This window comes from Thermobia domestica, chromosome 3, assembly GCF_964235325.1.
Source record: "Thermobia domestica chromosome 3, izTheDome1.hap1.1, whole genome shotgun sequence".
Classification (NCBI taxonomy): domain Eukaryota; kingdom Metazoa; phylum Arthropoda; class Insecta; order Zygentoma; family Lepismatidae; genus Thermobia; species Thermobia domestica.
The window spans coordinates 49,984,479-50,004,646 of NC_137456.1; the positions used below are offsets into that span (position 1 = coordinate 49,984,479).

The 20,168-nt window shown below is 33.7% G+C and overlaps 1 long non-coding RNA gene across 1 annotated transcript in view; it reads right to left on the reverse strand.

The window, feature by feature from the left end:
* Positions 1–16,074, reverse strand: part of LOC145680383 (uncharacterized) — a 302,756-nt gene extending 286,682 nt beyond the window's left edge. Inside the window, exon 1 of the long non-coding RNA XR_014130642.1 lies at positions 15,985–16,074. This is a non-coding gene — a long non-coding RNA (uncharacterized LOC145680383). The remainder of the gene's footprint in view (positions 1–15,984) is intronic.
* Between the last annotated feature and the right edge of the window lie 4,094 nt (positions 16,075–20,168).

Below are 20,168 nucleotides of genomic sequence, written 5' to 3' on the forward strand. Positions count from 1 at the left end.
CAAGCATTATTATTTATTACTATGATTAATATTATCCTTTCTATTTATTTATTTTGCAAATTTGTTATTCAATAATCTGATCTCACAGTTTTCCAGACAGAATTTTAAGATGTTCATGAACAAGAAATCAAATCTCTTCTTACACTTTTGTTGTTTAAGAGTACAAAGGGCTACTACCTACTGGCGTTGCTCTTTCTCTTGTCAATTTACTTAATAAAATATGAAATACTATATACGGTATTTTAACTGAAAGAAGATAGTATCCTATTAGTTATACAACCTTTCGTCAAACAAAATATTAGAAACAAGCAGGAAAACTAACATTTATATGCAAATATTCAGATCATGTCTTGCCCCCCCCCCACTTTTAACGTCCAACCGCCGCCACTGATAGAGACAAATGTGGTTTTTAATTGATTCAGCGTCTCAAAGTAAACGTGGGTGACGGTAATTTAATAGTGAGCTTTGATATAAAGTCTTTAGCCATGTGAAATTCCGATTCGTTTGCATCATTTTCATTCTGGGAACTCTTACAGCTATCTTTCGTTGCATTGGGATGTTAAGGATTTTTGCTAAGTTTGCATCCACTTTTTTAGAATTTAAATGAATTATTTAAGGACAGTGAAGGATATCTAGAATTCATATCTAGTATCTGCAGAAAACTATTACGTAAACTAATAATTATTTTCAAGGTATTTTGTTTAGTGAATAAATTGGAGTACCCAGTAATTATGATATGAACTGCAAACCCAAGTTTCTAGTCTATAAGAAAAGGTTTGGAGAAGGTTTAGTTTATTTAATAGCATTTTGAAGATATTACCTGGCTCAGTTCCTATATTTTTATATTCCTCATTCTCTTTAAGTTATTCAGTAACGTTTAAAGCAGTTGGGTTGAGCTTAAGCGAAGAGTCTGAAACTAAAAATTTCCTTTCATTTTCCCTAGAAAACAGCAACTCCAATATTATTCCCCAGACGTTTTGGGACTAGTCGAACACTGAGTAAAGCAATAGCGTGCAAATGATTAATCACCTCAATTTGTTTGTGATTTGTTGGTGGATCCCTGATCGAGCTACCGTAATCCTACACTATGTCATCTGCTCGTGAACCTGTCTTTTTTTACGAGCTGCTTTACAAATTCGTACAAAACTTGGAAGAAGGTAATTGAAAGCAAATTTAGCTGACCTGACAAATTGGGCTCGGCAGGTCAAAGCTAAAGAGCGAAAGAGAAATGTATTTCAAAACTCATCAGAAAACAGAAACAACAATAAGAGATGTGACGCTACCCTAGAAATAGATTGTGCTCAAGCTATGGAAGGTAGGAGTTACTTCAGTAGTATAGTTGACCTCTTGATGATTATGCTCGAACAACATGAAAAATAAAAGAGCTGACCTAACCATCGTGCAACTTCTATTTCTCATTACCATTCAGCTAATCGTTCTTCCTGTATTTTTCATTTAGGTGTTCATGTAAGAAATATACGACTGTTGAGACCCATATAGAAAAAAAAAAATATTCGTTGGTAATGAAATTCCTCCCAGAAAGAATAATATATTGGAAATATAGTTTAGTTCTTCATTGTACTATTAACAAGATAGTATATATTATATATATAATAAATTCAAATTATGATACACATATTCGTTACTGTATTGAGTAACGTGCGATAAAGAAAGTCATACGTAGTAAGACTTAAATATTTCTATCGTAGATATTACAACTTGGTAGACCCTAGAACATTAAATAAAGTGACTAATTTGTATGCCTCATAGAACTTTACAAAATACAGAAGAAAACAACACGAACTCACTGTAACCATTTGAATTATTCGTGAAGAAACTACTTTGAAAGATTATCGATTATATTGTAATTCGTAATTCTTCTCTATAAGCTCCATTTACACGCTTTTAAAACACGTCTGAAAGAGAGAATAAAGCAAAAAAAAAAAAAAAAAAAGTTTGTAAGCGAAATAATTGGCTTTAGTTTTCCGAAACTCATGGAAATTTGAAGTTTGCACTCTTCGTTATCATTTTACTTAGGATATATTAGTTTTAATTTATATTTGTTCTTTGCATTTCAGATGCCTTAAGCAAGAAAGAACTGATTCCTCTAACGGTGACAACGTAGAACATATCTATGACTATGCTTGTGATTCTTCAAATGACAAGGGATCAAATAGTTATCTGAAGACCGAAAATAATGGAGCCGAGTATATGGTGGACAAAGAACAAGAAATTAAGTATAGCCATTTCTTACAGGAAGAAAACTACGGATCTAACAGTTCTTCCCCATACGGGAATATTCATCCGCAAGAATCGAATAATCATAGTTTATTCGTTAGTGATGATAGTTATACGGGCCATTCCACACATGTAGCAAGAGTGAAAGTATCTCCCATGTTTAAGTGTGAGCAGTGTGGTAAATGTTTCCCAAATAGATTCAAGCTACATCATCATAAAAAAATTCATAGTGAGGAAAGACCTCACGAATGTCAGTTATGCGGCCTGAAATTTACACGCAAGGAGCATTTGAAGAGAGACATTTTTGTGCATACAGGAGAGCGACTCTATGCATGTAGTGTATGCAATAAAACTTTTGCACGTAAAGAATACGTAGTTGATCATGAAAGAATTCATACAGGGGAAAGGCCTTACAAATGTCAGATGTGTAACCTGAAATTTGCACGCAACAATACTTTGAAGAAGCACATTCTTTTGCATACAGGAAAGTGACCGTATGCCTGTAAAATATGTAATAAAACTTTTGCGCGCAGAAATCTTAGCTGATCACAAACGAATTCATTCGGGAGAGAAGCCATTTGTTTGGAACTTGTGTTCAAAATTTTTTTGTCTACAAACAACCTCCAAGATCATTCAAGGTTGCTTACAGAGAAACGGCCTTACTTGTGTGTGATATGTGGAAAGACGTTTGTATGCAGAAAAACTCTCCAAAAGCATACGAAACTGCATATTGTTAAAGAGGTACGAAAGTGAGTAAGAACATGTTTTAATATACTTAACATGTACGTGCTTGGAATTTGAGGCCAATACATTTTATGCACGTGATTTGGTGCAGATTCCATTTGAGGTCTTAAACATTTTAGTATTCGTCCAATTACTTCAACCAAAAACTTCAGAGCAGCTCTACAGAATATAATAATAATATTCTGACCTTCAGAACTTAAACATTATTGTGATAACTAGTTATTGTCTGTTAAATTCAACTATAACCCCCAACTGTAACATTGCTACAGTTTGCAGATAAGTTTATGATCTGCGTCCATAAGATCATTTGTGTTCGTAAAAGTGGTATCTTGAGATATAAGCGTATGTCGACGAAATTTTTTTCAACATTGGCGAGACCTCATTCACATTTGTCAATCTTTGTCAGATATGTCGAATATTTCGTGGTTGTTATTATAGATGACTTTTTTGTTCTCGAATTCACAGTAGTTGTGAGATACCAATGATGAACAGGATCATTTCTGTATCCACAGCACATCTTAATTACCCGAGCATGTTATTATTAATAAGGGTTTTCATTTTTCATTTAATTTTTTACAGTAAATTTAATGAGTGTGATAGATCTTTTCTAATTGAAAACAACTAAGACTATTTTATTCGAAAACGAAATTTGTTTATAGGTACTTCTCCAATGTTGGTTTCCCAACACACACATTAGGAAAATTTATTGAATTATAATTGGTTATACAGGGTGTCCGGAATGGGACTGATGGTTTTTAAAAGTATGTAGTTTTAATATGGCCAGAGATACAGAAGAAAGAAATGCATTTTAAAGGAGAACTCAGAAAGTTTATTTGGTTTTACTTACAAATCATTCTAACTCAGTGTAATTCCACGTGAGCTCCATTTGTAACTCTTACAATATCTAGCCTGAACACAATCTTTCTCCACGTATTCTGTAACATCTGAGATGTTACTGAAGCAATCGCATTCCTAATATGGTTCTTCAATTCATCAAGGTTACGCACCTTTTCACCAGAATACACAAGGTCTTTCACATACCCCTACAGGAAGAAGTCCAGGGGGTAATATCAGGAGAGCATGGAGGCCACCTAATTGGCCCATCACGTCCTATCCAACGGCCAGGAAATTCAGTATCAAGGTACTCCCGTAACTAGTAGGCTTCAATGTGGTGGGGCACCGTCCAATTGGAATATCACTTGAGGTTGCAAATGTTGTAACTGGGGAACAGCAACGTGTTGAAGCATGTCTAAAAACACATTTCCTGTTATGGTTTGCTCTATGAAAAAGAAGGGGCCTATAACTGCATTATGTGTTAAAGCATACCAAACATTCAATTTGGGACTATCTGTAAAATGTTCTATGTACGCATACGAATCCTAACATTGTGTCTGTTAACACAGCCAGACAAGTGAAAAGTTGCCTCATCAGAGAAAACAACGTTCAATATGAAATTATTGTCATAATAAATCCTGTCCAGAATTTCAGTAGCAAATGCTGCTCTCTGTGGCTTATCGTTGGGCTTAATTTCTTGCAACAATTGCACCTTATATGCGCGCAAACGTAATCGTTTGTGTACCACATCGTGCACTGTTGACTTTGGAACTCCCAATTGCCTGCTCGCTGCGCGAATTGACTTCCTCGGGCTACGTGAGGAACATTCTCTTATTGCTTCCACATTTTCTTCTGACACACGCGATTTACCGTCGCTGTGTTGTTTCACTACACTCCCCGTTGATAAAAATTGATTCTTCCAAACCTGGATACTGTAGCGTGATGGAGGATGCTTGTGGTAAACATGTCGAAAGTTTCGTTGAACTTGAACAACACTTTTTGTCTCTGCAAACCACCACACGCATTGCGCCTTTTCGATTGCCAGCGCCATTTCTTTTTATCGGCGATACTAGCGCCGTCACCGGTAGTTGTTCAAGTATGAAAATTTGCTGAACAAAACTTTTTGAGTTTTCCTTCAATATGAATGTTATTTTTTCTTCTGTATCTCTGATCATATTAAAACTACACACTTTTAAAAATCGTCAGTCCAATTTCGAACACCCTGTATTTATATCTAGATGGTTGACAGGCTTTTTGAGTTTATTTTTCAACCTTATTCAAGCCGTGTCATATCTCCAATATATACAGGGTGTTTCAGATAAAACGTCCAGTGATTATAAATCCGAAACGGCTCAGAATAAAAAGATGAAACAAAAACTGAGATAGGAAAATGTCATAGGGCACATCACATGGTGTTGTTGTGGTGACCCCCAGGGCCACCCTTCAAGGGAGCCCAGGGCCCAACTTCAAATTTTCAAATAGGAACACGTATTGAATCACACCTCATTCAATAGTACTTGAAAAACGAAACAACTTTTGTAGGAAACAATTTTCGATTTGGGCCACCGTTTTCTAAATGGCCGCAGAAAGTGGGTCCTGTATCAGATAAAACGTCCAGTGTTTATAGGCCTAAATCAGAAACGGCTGAGAATAGAGAGATGAAACAAAAACTGAGATAGAAACGATGATAAAGCATATCAAGTGGTGGTGTTGTGGTGACCCTCAGGGAACTCCGTGAAGGGGGCCCAGGTGCCAACTTCAAACTGATACAGGATTTTTTGCGACCATTTTGAAAACGGTGGCCCAAATCGAAAATTGTTTCCTACAAAAGTTGTTTCGTATTTCAAGGACTATTGAATGAGGTATGATTCAATACATGTTCCCATTTGAAAATTTGAAGTTCGCCCCCGGGCCCCCTTGAAGTAGGGCCCTGTGGGTTACCACGACAACACCATGTGATGCGCCCTATGACATTTTCCTATCTCAGTTTTTGTTTCATCTTTTTATTCTCAGCCATTTCGGATTTATAAGCGCTGGACGTTTTATCTGATATAGGACCCACTTTTTGAGGCCATTTAAAAACGGTGGCCCAAATCGAAAATTGTTTCCTACAAAAGTTGTTTCGTTTTTCAAGTACTATTGAATGAGGTGTGATTCAATACGTGTTCCTATTTGAAAATTTGAAGTTGGCCCCTGGGCCCCCTTGAAGGGGGCCCTGGGGGTCACCACAACAACACCATGTGATGCGCCCTATGACATTTTCCGATCTCAGTTTTTGTTTCATCTTTTTATTCTCAGTGTTAATGAACTAGACTGTCAAACTGAAACAAGTGGTTCCTCACATCAAAATAAGGGAAGGGAAAAAATTCATATTTACCCGTGGTCAAAATGCATAGTTTCAGAGCTAGGGCTGTCCAAAAACCATAGGAAAATGAACTTTTGGGGGCGAATATCTCCAAAACTATTAGCTATTGAGCTGAGGTGGCATGTTATTGTCTTAGATTTGTAATCTGCTCTATCCAAAAATGCGTGATTCTGAATCGTTCAGTGGCGGCGCAAGGGAGCCCCTCACAGGAAATAGGGGTCCCGGATATTCCGTTAGGACAAATGGGTCCGATTCATGACACACAGAACAACGTACCACCAAGTAACAAAAAGTCGTTGACAGACCATCAATATTTTGAACAAAATCAAGATGGCGAAGGAGTTTTGGTGTGTTGTGTGTGATTGCGTAACTACAGTTGGGGTTGAATTTAGTGGGTAAAAGGAAATTAAATAAAATCATTACATCTGCAGGCTCATGACCCACAATCATGATCTGTGTGTTTAAGAAGACAGACATTAATAGTAGGTAATGATTTTGTAAGAATTGATCCAATGAGGATATTCGAGAAAATGTGGGATGTTTACCGTAAGTAATAAACACTTATTTATTGAAAACAGTAACGTCCATATGTACAATACTCTATTCGTTAATAATTTTTTCGTGTTATCCCCCAAGATTTTTTTTTTTTTTTCAAAAGAGCGTATATATTAACTGTATAAAAATTTTCAATAAGTTACCTGACTTTCTAAAGTAAAACAAACCATATTCTATGTTTAAATCTGCTCTTTACAAGTTCTTAGTACGTAGGTGTTACTATTCGGTAAATGAGTTTTTTGAAGACAAGGTATAAATGTATTTTGTTAATTATGTTATGATTGTGTAAGCTTATAAACGTCATAGTTATGTATGTATTACTCTATTTGTAAGTTTTTTATAGCATATATATAATTATTTTGTAATTTTGACAACTGTATGCGTACTCGAGAATACTTTTATTTGTATGCAAAACAGGCAAATAAATAAATAAATATGGATTCTATATATGTATTTTGTTACACAGAATCCAAATTTCTGACCAGAGAACATCAGTCTTCACGTGAAGATGTAATGATGTATGAATGTTAGGTATTCCTATTTTTCTCCTAAATCAACGTGCTTAATCCCAAAAGTTGTTAATTGTGCCTTATAATTTTGAGTTTTACCTGTGAGTGGAATATTTATGATCCAACAACATTTATCTGACATATATTGTTTATTTATGTAAAATTTTTAATGAAATATTTTGTGTGTGTTTTGATTATTATTGAATTAATAATGTATGTGTATTGTAATCACAAATTGTGTTTTTAAGTAATAAATAATAATAATAATATAAACGATCTCATTGGTTGTTGTGTAAGTTTTGTGGACTTACAGATTTTGCTATTCTGCTGAAGTAATTCAGTTTTTTCTTTCTTTTTCGAAAAGGAAAATGTAAAACATTATTTTTGAATTAAACATGAAAATATTTTTAACTTTGTATTTTATTTTCTATAACATAATATTTCAGTTCCTTGTAATGCGAAGGAGAGTTTAGTTTCTTTGCTATATGTTCATCAACCTCAACATATTGTTACATTTTACAATATACTGTAAACATTAAACATTACTATAAATTTTTGATATTTACAAAATACTGTACCATAATGTAACACAGTTAATAGTTTCTGAGAAGTTCACAGTTGTTGAATGATATGTTTCAAACTCATTATTACAATAAGTACATTAGCAAAAGACTTCCAAACTGTGATTAACTTAAGTATTTGAGATACTTCTATTCAAACTAATAGTAGTAGAAATAAACCATTATCGGTTTAACGTTCATCGTAATAGAAAAAAGAAACGGAAATAGATAGCGATAAATGCTTTTTTGGAATTGATTCGGCGTCTCAAAGAATACTATCTTCAACCGTATCTCTATACTGTAAGTGGAAGTGGGTGAAATTTACTCTTGCTTTGGGCTTCAATGATGATTCTCATAAAGCAAAAACGGTAAAAGAAAGCGTAAAGCTGTTTTATGGAATCGATTCACTATTCTAACAATAGATTCCATATACTCCGTTTATTTTGTAGTAAAGCTGAAGGTAGCAGAAATACTAACAATTTCCAATTTCAACGTTGATCGCCATAGAAGCGACCCCTCTCCGCTCCTTGTTTCAATACAACTAATATATATATCAAATACAAAAAGTGTGAATGATGAAACATACATACATAATGTATATATATGTATGTAAGAATGTGTATAAAGATTCACAGCACATACTTGGAGGTTCACTCAGTTACATAAGCTGGACTATGTAAGTGATTTACTTCTATTAGATTATTTTAATATTCCAGGACATGATGTAGGGCTAATACACAAACAACAATACACACACATATATGGATACTAACAAGAATGTTGTTGCGAGATACAAATACTGACAAACATTATGGATTTCAGTATTTTAAATTACAAAAGTATTCTGTATTTAGTATTTCTATGTACAATACTAAATACAGATTTTTTTTTTTATAATCTAGAATACTAAAATCTTCATGAGATTTCTAATTATGATCACGTTACTGGATTTTCTGTTAAAAGTTTTCATGTGCTCATCAACTTCGTTGATTTCAAGGATTTTTTTCCTTCTGTCTTTCTTTGTTTCGAACGATTTTTCTCTGGCTCAGTTGTTGTCTGTTTCTTTCTGAGAGGCCTTTCAGTACCACAGCAAAGAAAACGACACACAAACATCCAGATAACCCTCAGCCAATCAGTACCACGGACTACGGAACATAGCCAGCCAATCACAGCTCCAGTTTTCAGATTGAATCAGCCAATCAGGAACCAGCATTTTCGCCAGCCCAGAGTATATATTACTTATATCCGCTGATCTCTACATAATTGCCCTGATGATGAGAACGATGACAGTTCTTGAAACGTTGGCCTATCCACCAGTTTTCACCTGGCTGATTGCCCGAGAAGAACTTTATCATATACGCCGCCAGGAAAGCTTCAAATCTTACTTCAATTTTAAAGCTATCACAAGATGATTCTCTATTACTACCTGAAACTGAATCGACATACTTCTTCAAGTGTGGTAAAATCGCTGAGCTCTGTCTACTACATTCACATTTACTATAAAAATATGATCACTTAGTAGAAAAAATGATCTTATTAGAAAGTTACAAGCATACCAAAAATATTCACAGAAATTACCTGCAAAATAATAATAAACATTTCAAAGACACGCGGAACGGCAAGCTGTACTGAAAATGGAATACGAAGGAAATGGAATAGAAGTTTTAAATCTAACTATTCTAGGTACGCACTATAATATAAATTAGACTTAACCATACATAGTTAGGCTCTAACTTGTCGCTACATTAAAATCAACAAGATCGGGGCAAGTGTTATTTAGGACTATTGGGGTAACCAGTTGCAATAGCCTAGCCACACCATTGGACACGAGGATCACATTTTAACGTGCAGATCAGAAACCACGAGCTCCAGACGCAAGGGTTGCTAACTCCTTTTAGAAGTCCTTCATTGTACGATGAATTCTGCTCTACTGAAAAGTTGTTTTCCAAACATTGTGCAGATAAAATGTAAAAGCAATGAAATAAACCTAACTTCACCAAAAATTTCCAGAATATACAGAAAATTCCCAAACATTTCCAGAAATTATAAAATACCCTGACTTTTCCAGGTTTTCCAGTTTTCCAGACTATTAGACACCCTGAAAAGAGGTAAGACATGACAACAAAGACTTTTTCATATGGTTTTAGCGTCTCCAAAATAAGTTGTTTCTTTGACCTTATCCTTGTGTTATAACTGGAAGTTATTGATCTACAAAGCGTTTCCAAACAAAACCTGTCCGGGCAACACTGCGCACTATACTGAGCATCGAGGAAAGTGTATGTTGGGCGAGTAATACAACAATTAGTAATAGACGTACATGTATACCAGATCAGCTGTTAATGCGTAGCTTTTGACTGTGGTAGCACGGAAAAGATGCAACGACGATTACTTGTTAAGAGTTCAAGCAACCTGGGATGACAGTGAATGCAGAGCGCTACACTGTGATACTCAATATGTTGGATGTGGTCATAGGAAGGAAACGTTCTAAGATGTTGACGTGATGTCTAGTGTCATCATTCTTCATTCTCATTCGCATGTGGTAGGCATTTTGCAGGAGGTATTAGAGAAGAAAGATGAGAAGTTCTTCTTCAATCACCCTACAGCCTGGACTTATCACCTCTCGAATTTCATAATTTCATTTATTCAGTCTATTGAAAAAAAAAAGTAAAGAGGGAAATGTTTTACAGCAATGATCAAATGACAAAATCATTGTGTTGATCATCTATCTCCTCATGTTGATGACTTTTGCTATTATGTTGAACTCAACTATAACCCAACAAACGTTGCTGCACTTTGCAGCTAAATTTTTGATTTGCGTCCGTAAGATAATTTCTATTTGTAAAAATGTTATCAGGAGGTATAAGTGTATCTCGACAAAATGTTTTCAACGTTAGCAGGACGTACTTCACATTTTGTAAGTCTTCGTCAGATATGTCGAATATTTCGTGGTTGTTACTACGAATGACTTATCCTCGAATTAATAGTAGTTGTAAGATATTAATGATGAAATGAACGGGATCTTTTCTAAAACCATTTATGACCATTTTTAATTACTTCATTTCAAACCCAGACGATTTTAACGAGCTATTTATTCGTAAATTTTTGTACACAGTAGATCTTAATTATCCGAGCATTTGAATATTAATAAGGGTTTTTAGTATTAATAAAATAACTAACAATATTTTATTCGAAAACAAAATTTATTTACAAGAACTTATCCATTTTTGATTTCAAAATATATGCAATAGGTGAACTAAACGGAATGATGATTGCATATATTTACATTTAGATGATTGACAGATTTTATGACTTTTAAACCTTATTGAAGCCGTATCACATATATAACTTAAATATATATATATATATATATATATATATATATATATATATATATTATATATAACATATATAATGTTATATACGCTGAATTGATGAACTGATGTAAATTCAATTTCTCTGAAATGTCCATTATTTATTCGTAACTACAAATGAATATTTAATGTTAATCTGTCTTCACGTGAAGATGTAATGATGCATGAATTTTAGCTATTCGTGCTTTGTTCCGAATTAACATGCTTAATTCCAAGAGTTGTTAATTATGCCTTCTGATTTTGGGTTATACCTGTGACAGAAATATTTACGATCCATTAACATTTATCTGACATGTGTTGGTTACTTAAAATCCTTAATAAAATTTTTATATATGTCTTTTTATTATTAAATTGAAAATGTATACTATTTTGATTACAAATTGTGTTTTTAAGGAATAAATAAATAAATAAATGAATAAATAATAATAATAATAATAATAATAATAATAATAATAATAATAATAATGTCTCATTGATTATTGTGTAAATTTTGTAGACTTAGAAATTTGATTTTCTAGTGAGGTAATTGAATTTTCCTTCCGTTTTTGGAAGCAAGAACGTAAAAGAATATTTTTGTATTGAACATGAACATATTTTTAATTTTGTATTTTATTTTCTATGACATAACAGTTCAGGTCTTTGTAATACGAACAACAGTTCAGTTTTACGCTACGGTGTACATCAATCTGAACATATTTTTACATTTTTTAGTTTATTGCAAACATTAAACATTAGTACAAAATTTTAATACTTGTATATTCATCATACTGTGCTATAATATAACATAGTCAGTACTTTCCAACAAGTTCGTAATTGTTGAATGATAACCTTCAAGTTGATTATCACAATTGGTACACCAGCAGAAATTTTAGTTTTATTTAATTAATTAATTAATTGTAACAACACAACAGGCATCCTGCCCGTTTACAGTGTTTGTTTACATATATGGTAAGTGACTTTTTTTTTTTTTTTTTTTTTTTACAGAAAAATACATAGTTTTATTGTTTCACAAATTCAGCTTTCAGATTACAAATTGTATTCCTAAACACTCTTTCAGATACATTGAATACATGTATCACTTCACACTTTTCTTCAATATTGTTGTAGTAAGGGATTTCATAAAGGGGATTTATATAGGACGTCAGTACTTGCTTTCTTACAGTACAGCATACTACTATTGTTCAACCTCGTTTTAGACGTTGGAACATGCAGAAATATATTAGAAGTAAGTTTTATGTAATAGATTTTATTATGTAATATTTTATACAGAAAAACTAAATCATTAACGTTGCTTTAATATCATTATATTGAATTTGTTTGCTAGCTTTAGGTATGATATATATGCGGAGTATAATCCACCCTTTTTATACATTTATAGTTTCAAAAACTTGCACTGTACTCTTTCAATCATTTGGGTATATTCTGCATTATGAGAAGTCCAAATAAAAAAGCGTATTTCAGTTGGGGTCTTATATAGGAATAATATAATTTCAAAATTGTCATGTGGCTACGGAAGTCTTTACTTACACGATAAACAAAGGCAATATTGTTATGGAAACACTTTGTTTGCTATTCGCATAATTCAGGGTCGTCCATGTTTAACATTTTAATGAAGAAACCCCAGTAAGCTACATTATAAACAAGAAATGTCAACGGAAACACAAACAAAGAAATTCTGTCCAAGCTGTTCCACTTGTTGGTTGAAGAGAAAATGCTTGCTTTGCAACAAGGAACAAACTGATGAATTTTCTCCTTCAGCAAGTTCCAGCGAAATTTTAACTTCTGAATCTGTAAAGAAATTTTCATTTTGTAATATGCCATCAGAAGTTATGTTATAATTCATTCGGAAATATTTACTGTACGAAAATAGTGCGATTCATGTATTGACGCCTGGCTGTTCGTACATAGCCAGAAGATAAACATGTTCAGAAATTCAAATATGTAAGAATTTATCCCTTAGGTTATGTTACGTTAGCTTTTCTTCGCTGCATTTATTAAAAGTTATGTAAAGCGCAAAATGTTCCACTGTGTTTCTTCTAGAAATTATTCGTTCTTGATTAAAGATGGCTAATTAAGAACTTGCTTTTATTAAGCGTATGGACGAGCTAATTTATTATTTGTATGTAACTCAGGTAAGTTTCAAATATATGATTATAAGAAAGTATATGGTGTACTTGAATATGAAAGGTGCAGTGAAAATAACGCGTTTCATTTATGAGAGAAATCTGTAGAAAATTTTCTTACCAAGAGTTTTTTTTCTTTTGCTATTTTCTGTTTTTTAATAACAGGATATTTAATCTCATTTTTGAGGGAGCAGACAATATTGTATTACATCTATTTTATGTGAAATACATCATAAATATAGTTATTATATATATATATATATATATATATAAAGTGTGTGCATGTTACTATCTGTTTAACCTCTTGCGTAAGAGTGACATCTATGTGAATGCCATAAAATACACCGTTGATAAATTCCAGTGACATCCATGGTATGTTATGAAAACTTATCCTTTATTAAGGGTTGTATTAATCCTGGAGATGATGAAATTTTTAGTGGATATGAGGCACGAGTTAGTTCTACTATTTCTCCTTAGGTGACAGCACCTTACTGACAGCATAAAATGGTTTGTCTCCCCAGATGGCAGGCCTAAAAGAGCATTCAATTACGACACGTATGTGTTTGTTTTGACAATAAACAGTTAGCAAATTCGGATCGTATTTCGAAAAAACAAAACAAAACAAAAAAAAATTGTCTTCGACCTCCAGTCAGTGTTACCAACCTGAAGCAACATAAAATCCTTTCAGAACATCCAAACCCTTTTCCAGTCCAAATGTTACACAGTGCAAATATTTTTTTTAAAATTAGTAATATGAATACTTTTCTCTCGCGTGCACAATAGCTATGCCCTACATAACGGTCTAGACAGTATTTTAACAGTAAATGAAAACCTGGTATTACAACACGCATATAGGAAAATGACACTTGGAACGGAAGGGGTTAATGAAGCTGCAATTACTCAACTCTTGTATACGTGAATGTATACCATTACTTCAGGTTGGTTCCCAATTCTAATTTGTATATGTATGGTCTTATGCAATAATGAACTAAATTCATTTTACAAGTTTTGACTCGAACATTAGTGTTAACAGCTAAAGATAAGTTTCCCTTACGCAAAAATCCCATTAAATCCTATCTTGGAAAGTGAAAACGAAAAAAAAAAAAAAAAAAAAGGAAGGAAAAATGGGTTTTTGGTGTGTGGGTGCTACTATAATATCTGCTCATTCTCATATATGAAACACATTGGTAGAGCAATATAAATTATGAAAATCAAATGTCCAAAGTACGAAAAAGTATTAAATTTTAATTATGTACTTTGTAAAAAATGTACTATCAGTCCTTACATTTATGTTGCGTATTCAATAACTTTTTTTCAAACGTATCGAACGTAGGTTTACACCATTGTTCGATAGTAAAACCTCATGAATTTAAGGATGCAGTAACTTACAATAAGAATAAAACAAAGGGATACAACTAGGAATGCTAAAATGCCGCCTCTCGATTCTCTCAATTTCGTGTTAGCGTTACACAGCTCCGTTCCTCGTGGGATATAGTCGAGTAAAACTTTTAAGTTAAATACTGGAACAATAAGAAAATCCTACGTTGGCATTGCCTTTCTAATAAAGTAAGGTGAGCCAAATGTGAAAAGACATTCTGCGGGAGAGAAGAGGTTACTCCCATATCCAAATGAAAAGATTACACGAATCATTGATTAGTTAGTGCAGGTGGCAGGGTTGGCTGGTTTAAACCAAGGTGGTTTAAACCACGGTTTAAACCAGCTGTTTTTTTTTTCAAAAAAACCAACTGGTTTAAAGCAAAAAACAAAAAAAAAATGTTCGTAAAAGTGTAAGTGTTTGTAAACTCTTGATGAACACACATTTGTGGGTTATCGCGTTTCACTCTCGTATTATTCGTATTATATTCAGACCTAAATTCCCCATTCATTACTCAAAAAGATTATACTACAAAAGCAACTTTTTTTTATAAGTTTATAAATGTTTATTTTGTGACTTTTTGTACTTGTTATTATTGTTATGTAATTGCAATCGAAGAAAAATTCTAAATATTGTTTCGTTTCAATGTTTACTATTGATAAAATACATCGAAAATGCCGTACTTTTTGTGCGTGTGTGTGGGGGGGGGGGGTCATACAGACCCCACGAGAGGAATTTAGCGAAATAAGTATCTTTGGTATCTATTTATGTATAAATGAGTCTGAGTCAAAGTGGACTCAAATAATTCGTATCTTTATTCACTTTTCTTATTGATATGCAGATTAAGTCGGTGTATTTCTTTAATTTGGACCAATAAAAGTCGTTAACTAACTTGAACTAAATTAGTTCTTCTGTACTCCGTAGTACTTTGAAATTGTTCATATGTAATTCTGTGTAATGGTTTCACTTGTGCAACTGTTTATCTTTTTGTCCTTCTGAAATGACTCTTGACAGTTATATTAAGAAGCATGTAAAGATCAGTAACAACGTATTTTTTTTTTATCAGGATTCCTTGGTGAGTGAGTCGGCAGACGTATCGCATTTGTGGCCAATTAGTCTTGGTTCCGAGTTCAAATGGAGGACAATTTCTCTCGGATGTAACTCGAGAAGGGGTTTTTATTCCGCTTTAAGCTTATGTGACCCCTTCCAGCATTACCCGGTTGTTGCATAATAACATCAAGGCGAAACAAACTTATTTCTGTCCATATATGATATGAATATATAGAGCAAATTATTTAAACCATAAAAACCTGGTTTAAACCAAAAAAAACCTGGTTTAAACCAAAAAAACCGTTTTTTTGTTTTTTTTTAAATAAAAACCATGGTTTTTGCCAACCCTGGCAGGTGGTATAGTTTCTCTTGTTGTTATACTCTCTTGTTACTCTCTACTAAGCAGTGGCGACTATCGGGTGAAATATCAGTGTGATAAAATGTATATAGGTCAAACAAAAGAATAAGTGCGCTAGAATAACTGAACATGTTCGTACTTCGAAGTCTCGAAACCCGCAACAGCTGTCTGGTCTAGCAACGCATCTTAGAGATTATAACCAAAACATCACAGAGACATGTTTAATTGAGAAAGCAAAAGCAGCAACGGAACGAAAAATCAAAGAATCATATTACACCCATAAATAGAAATCCATACTTAATTTGGATAGGGGAGAAATAAATATGATTTGGAGTAATCTTTTCACTACATACTTTCGTAATCTGGAAAGCAAGAAAAGAAAACAGTGAACAACAGTGTGCAATGACAGTGAGCGCCTATTCCCAGGTTGACAAGATTTTACTTGCTTCTTTTAACCATTTCTTTACCTTTCCATATTCTCCTTCATGTTTTAAATCCTTTTTGAATTTTAAGTATGCTGATGATTTAAGAAGATTCTTCCGAAAGTGCTTCTTATATATAGAAGAAAACTCGGCTATTTTGTGATGAGTATTAGCCCTTTTGCCTGTTTCTCATTAAATATCATCACAGCTCGCAATATTGTGATGTTACTCCTTTATTATTGAACAATTTCAACTCTAAGCAATGGATATGGTTGGGAAGCCTAGAACATGTGTGCGTATGTTGGAGCGCGGGGGGTCCGTTTCTTTTTATTTCTTTCTGCATCCATTTTTTTTTTTTTTTTTTTTTTTGTATCACGTCTTATTCAACCAGCAAGGCTACACTAAAAATTTCACTCATTCATGTTGCAATCATCGTATGTGAAGCTAAATGTAGTAGAGACTTACCATTTTCGATCTTGTAGGCCGTCTTTGCATTTTATAGACAGAAGTTGTATATGAAATTTCATTTGCTTTAGTTATGAATATATTTTGCTGTTGCGAAGGATTAGTTGCGCTGCGTAATTTGAACAGGAGACATGAATACTCCAAGAGGGCGTTAAAAACGAATATAATACAGGATAACAACCAAACATCAATCGCTTGGACGTTCAGTGATGGAGGAACATGGGATCTGTAATCATGAATAAAAAGAGGAACAAATTTTAAATCTTTACTCAACAGTTGCGCGTAAACTATACATACAATGCATGCTTTCTTCCGAGACGTGTTAATGCGCTTAAAATTAGACTACAGGAAGTTGATCGTGTTATATTCGACCGGTTTGCAAAGGGCACTTAGAGCCTTTCTATTTGATCTGTGTCCCTTCTGGCGCTGTACTCGATGTGTGATTTCCCGTATCTCCCTCAAAAGAGGAGGGAGAAGTTGTTGCTGCCGAGATCTTAAAATTGTTAGATGCGGCAACGTTGCCAAAATGAATTATTTCACGGACTTCACTGTCCTCTGTCTTGTCAGCCATTCTAAGTAGCCTACGATCTTCACTCGTCAAGACCAAACGACTGAATGACAAATTGGCAACACAGCGGAGGTCATTCACTTCTTTTCCGTAAGCAAAGGGGAAATTTCCTCCGTCAGAGGGGGGCGGAGTGGGGCCGAATTATAGTTCGCATACTTTCCGAGGGCATATGGTGAGATAGACAGGCTCCACTGTATGAAAAGCACTTACAACACCCTGTTAACGACGCCAGGTTTCTGACACAATCCTACATCTGTCATACAGCGTTGCCAAATCGGTTGGATATAAATCGATCAACCTTCTGTTTGCTCTGGCACGTTTCTTAAATACATTAAAATACACTATAATAATTGGAAATCTGTTGAGTATGATTCTTTTTACAGTAGTTTATTTGATTGATTAGTATTCGTATATACTAATAAAAGTCAATAAAACAGTTCAATAAATACAGTTCAATAAAACAAATTTTGTCTAGATGATCGTGATAATGCAATTAAAATACCTTAAATTTGCAAATACAGCAAAGTATTTAATGTAACATACAGGATATCGATACTTCAAATCTTAACTTCATGCACTTTGTGTTTCCTATATTCATTCAGTTCTTTACATGCATAACTGAACTTCATGTCATCTGATGACTCAAAATACAAGACACCGAGTAGCTTGTTCCATATGCAAAGGTTTGTAGATCATAAGCCGTAAAGTAGATAATCCAGTTATACGAGTGCTGTTTGAACAGTGTCGCTCAGGTTTCAATTATTTTAAAGGTGACAATTATTGTATACACGACTCCAGAAGTGCATTACCACCTGCAATTCTCCTTTTCCTGCGAACCAGGCAACCCAAAAAGCTCGGCGGTTGGGTTGGTTGCAAATTCGAAAGGCGTTGGACTAAACCTCAATTTTGTCACAAATATATCAGTGTGGCAAACTGCAAATAAGAGAATAAAACACATTCTTAAGAATGACAATTTTATTATTGTGACGGAGTTGGATGACATCAAAAGTTACAAAACGACTTACTTAAGCAGTTCAAACAAGATGAATGGTAAGAAACAGATATAAGAAGAAAGCATTTCTCTCTTTCCCCCCTCCCCACCCAAAAAAAGAAACTCATAAAAAGAAAAAGTTATAATATAAAAGTTTCATATAAAAGCCTAACAACACAAAAACAAATAGCTAAACGAAACGGAAAAAAGACAAACACAGAATAGGGGACACCAGTGGCGTAGCAGACTTGCGGCCCTCCCATGGAAGATAAAGAAATGGGACCCTAGTTGTAAACCCCATTCTCATAATAATAATAATAATAATAATAATTATTATTATTATTATTATTATTATTATTATTATTATTATTATTATTAACAAGTCGTTTCCTTTTCAAAATTTCTGACTGCCTAAGAGTATAAATGCATATAGCGATCATGTGTGCACGTCTTGTCAATGAGCGGTCCCAAAGGCCAAAAGGGGTGGAAATCTCCAAGAGAGAGAAATAAAAAACTTTCTTATGGTGAATTCTAGTTCAAAGTTCGAAGCACCTGCTTTTGCACGTGACTTTTTGTTTCTTTTTTCAGGGAACAGAAAAGTTCTGGCGCCTAAGAAATTATACCATATAATATTGCAAATTTGCAAGTGGATTTATTTACATTGCAATTTGTGATAATAAAGATATTATGATTAGAAAATAATATTGTAAAAAGTAAGTTTTATTTCTTCATCCATCGCAAGTCTTAAGGGTCCCTTATACCTCGCTGCCCCCCGAATATCGATATCGAAAATTTAGAATGGTTTATTCATGTCCATATATTCGCGATATCGAATGTTGATATATGATAATATAGATATCGACGATAGCGATGTATCGACATATCACAGGCCCAGGTCCGAGAAGTGATGCTTCCAATATACTGGAATCAACAATTAAATTCTAAATAAGTTCTCCATTTCCGTATTCAATGTTGAGGAGGAAGGGTGTGAACCCGAATAGAAATTTTAAGAAAAATGAATGTTAAGATAAAAGTAGGTCTTCCGCCTCCTCTTGAATACAAAAATTAACAGAAAACTATTACTGTAATTTACCTTTTACTTCTGTTTCTGATTGTTATCACAAATCAGCGACAGTGCACATACTTTACATAGTATACCAATACAATCTATAACTTTTCACAACCAAGCCGGAAGATGAATTTCCTGTGATATTAAAGTGGAATATTCTACAAAATAGTCATAATTCATTGGCCATATTTCTATCAGTACTTTGGTACGGACTAAGAGCTACAAGACTAACAGAACTAGAAATTAGAGATTTCATTCCTTTTTTCTCAGACTAAAAGACTTCTGCATTTTCCTTATATTTTCATTTTCTTAATATAAGTCCCCTATTCTGGGCTAATTCTTGCTGCCGCGGTTTCGAGGTAATCGGTAAACGAAAGAGTAAAGTTTGTTGACTTTCAACTCGCGACAGTTTGTGAGAAGATATTTCACAGTTCATGTTGTTATTTCTTGGTTACAAAAACACTTCTATTTGACTCTATTCGTGGTAAATTACTGAACTTATAAACATTTACAATTATTGAAAAATGAATAATTATTTGAAACATAAAAAGTCGTTACAGTTCAGTAGAAT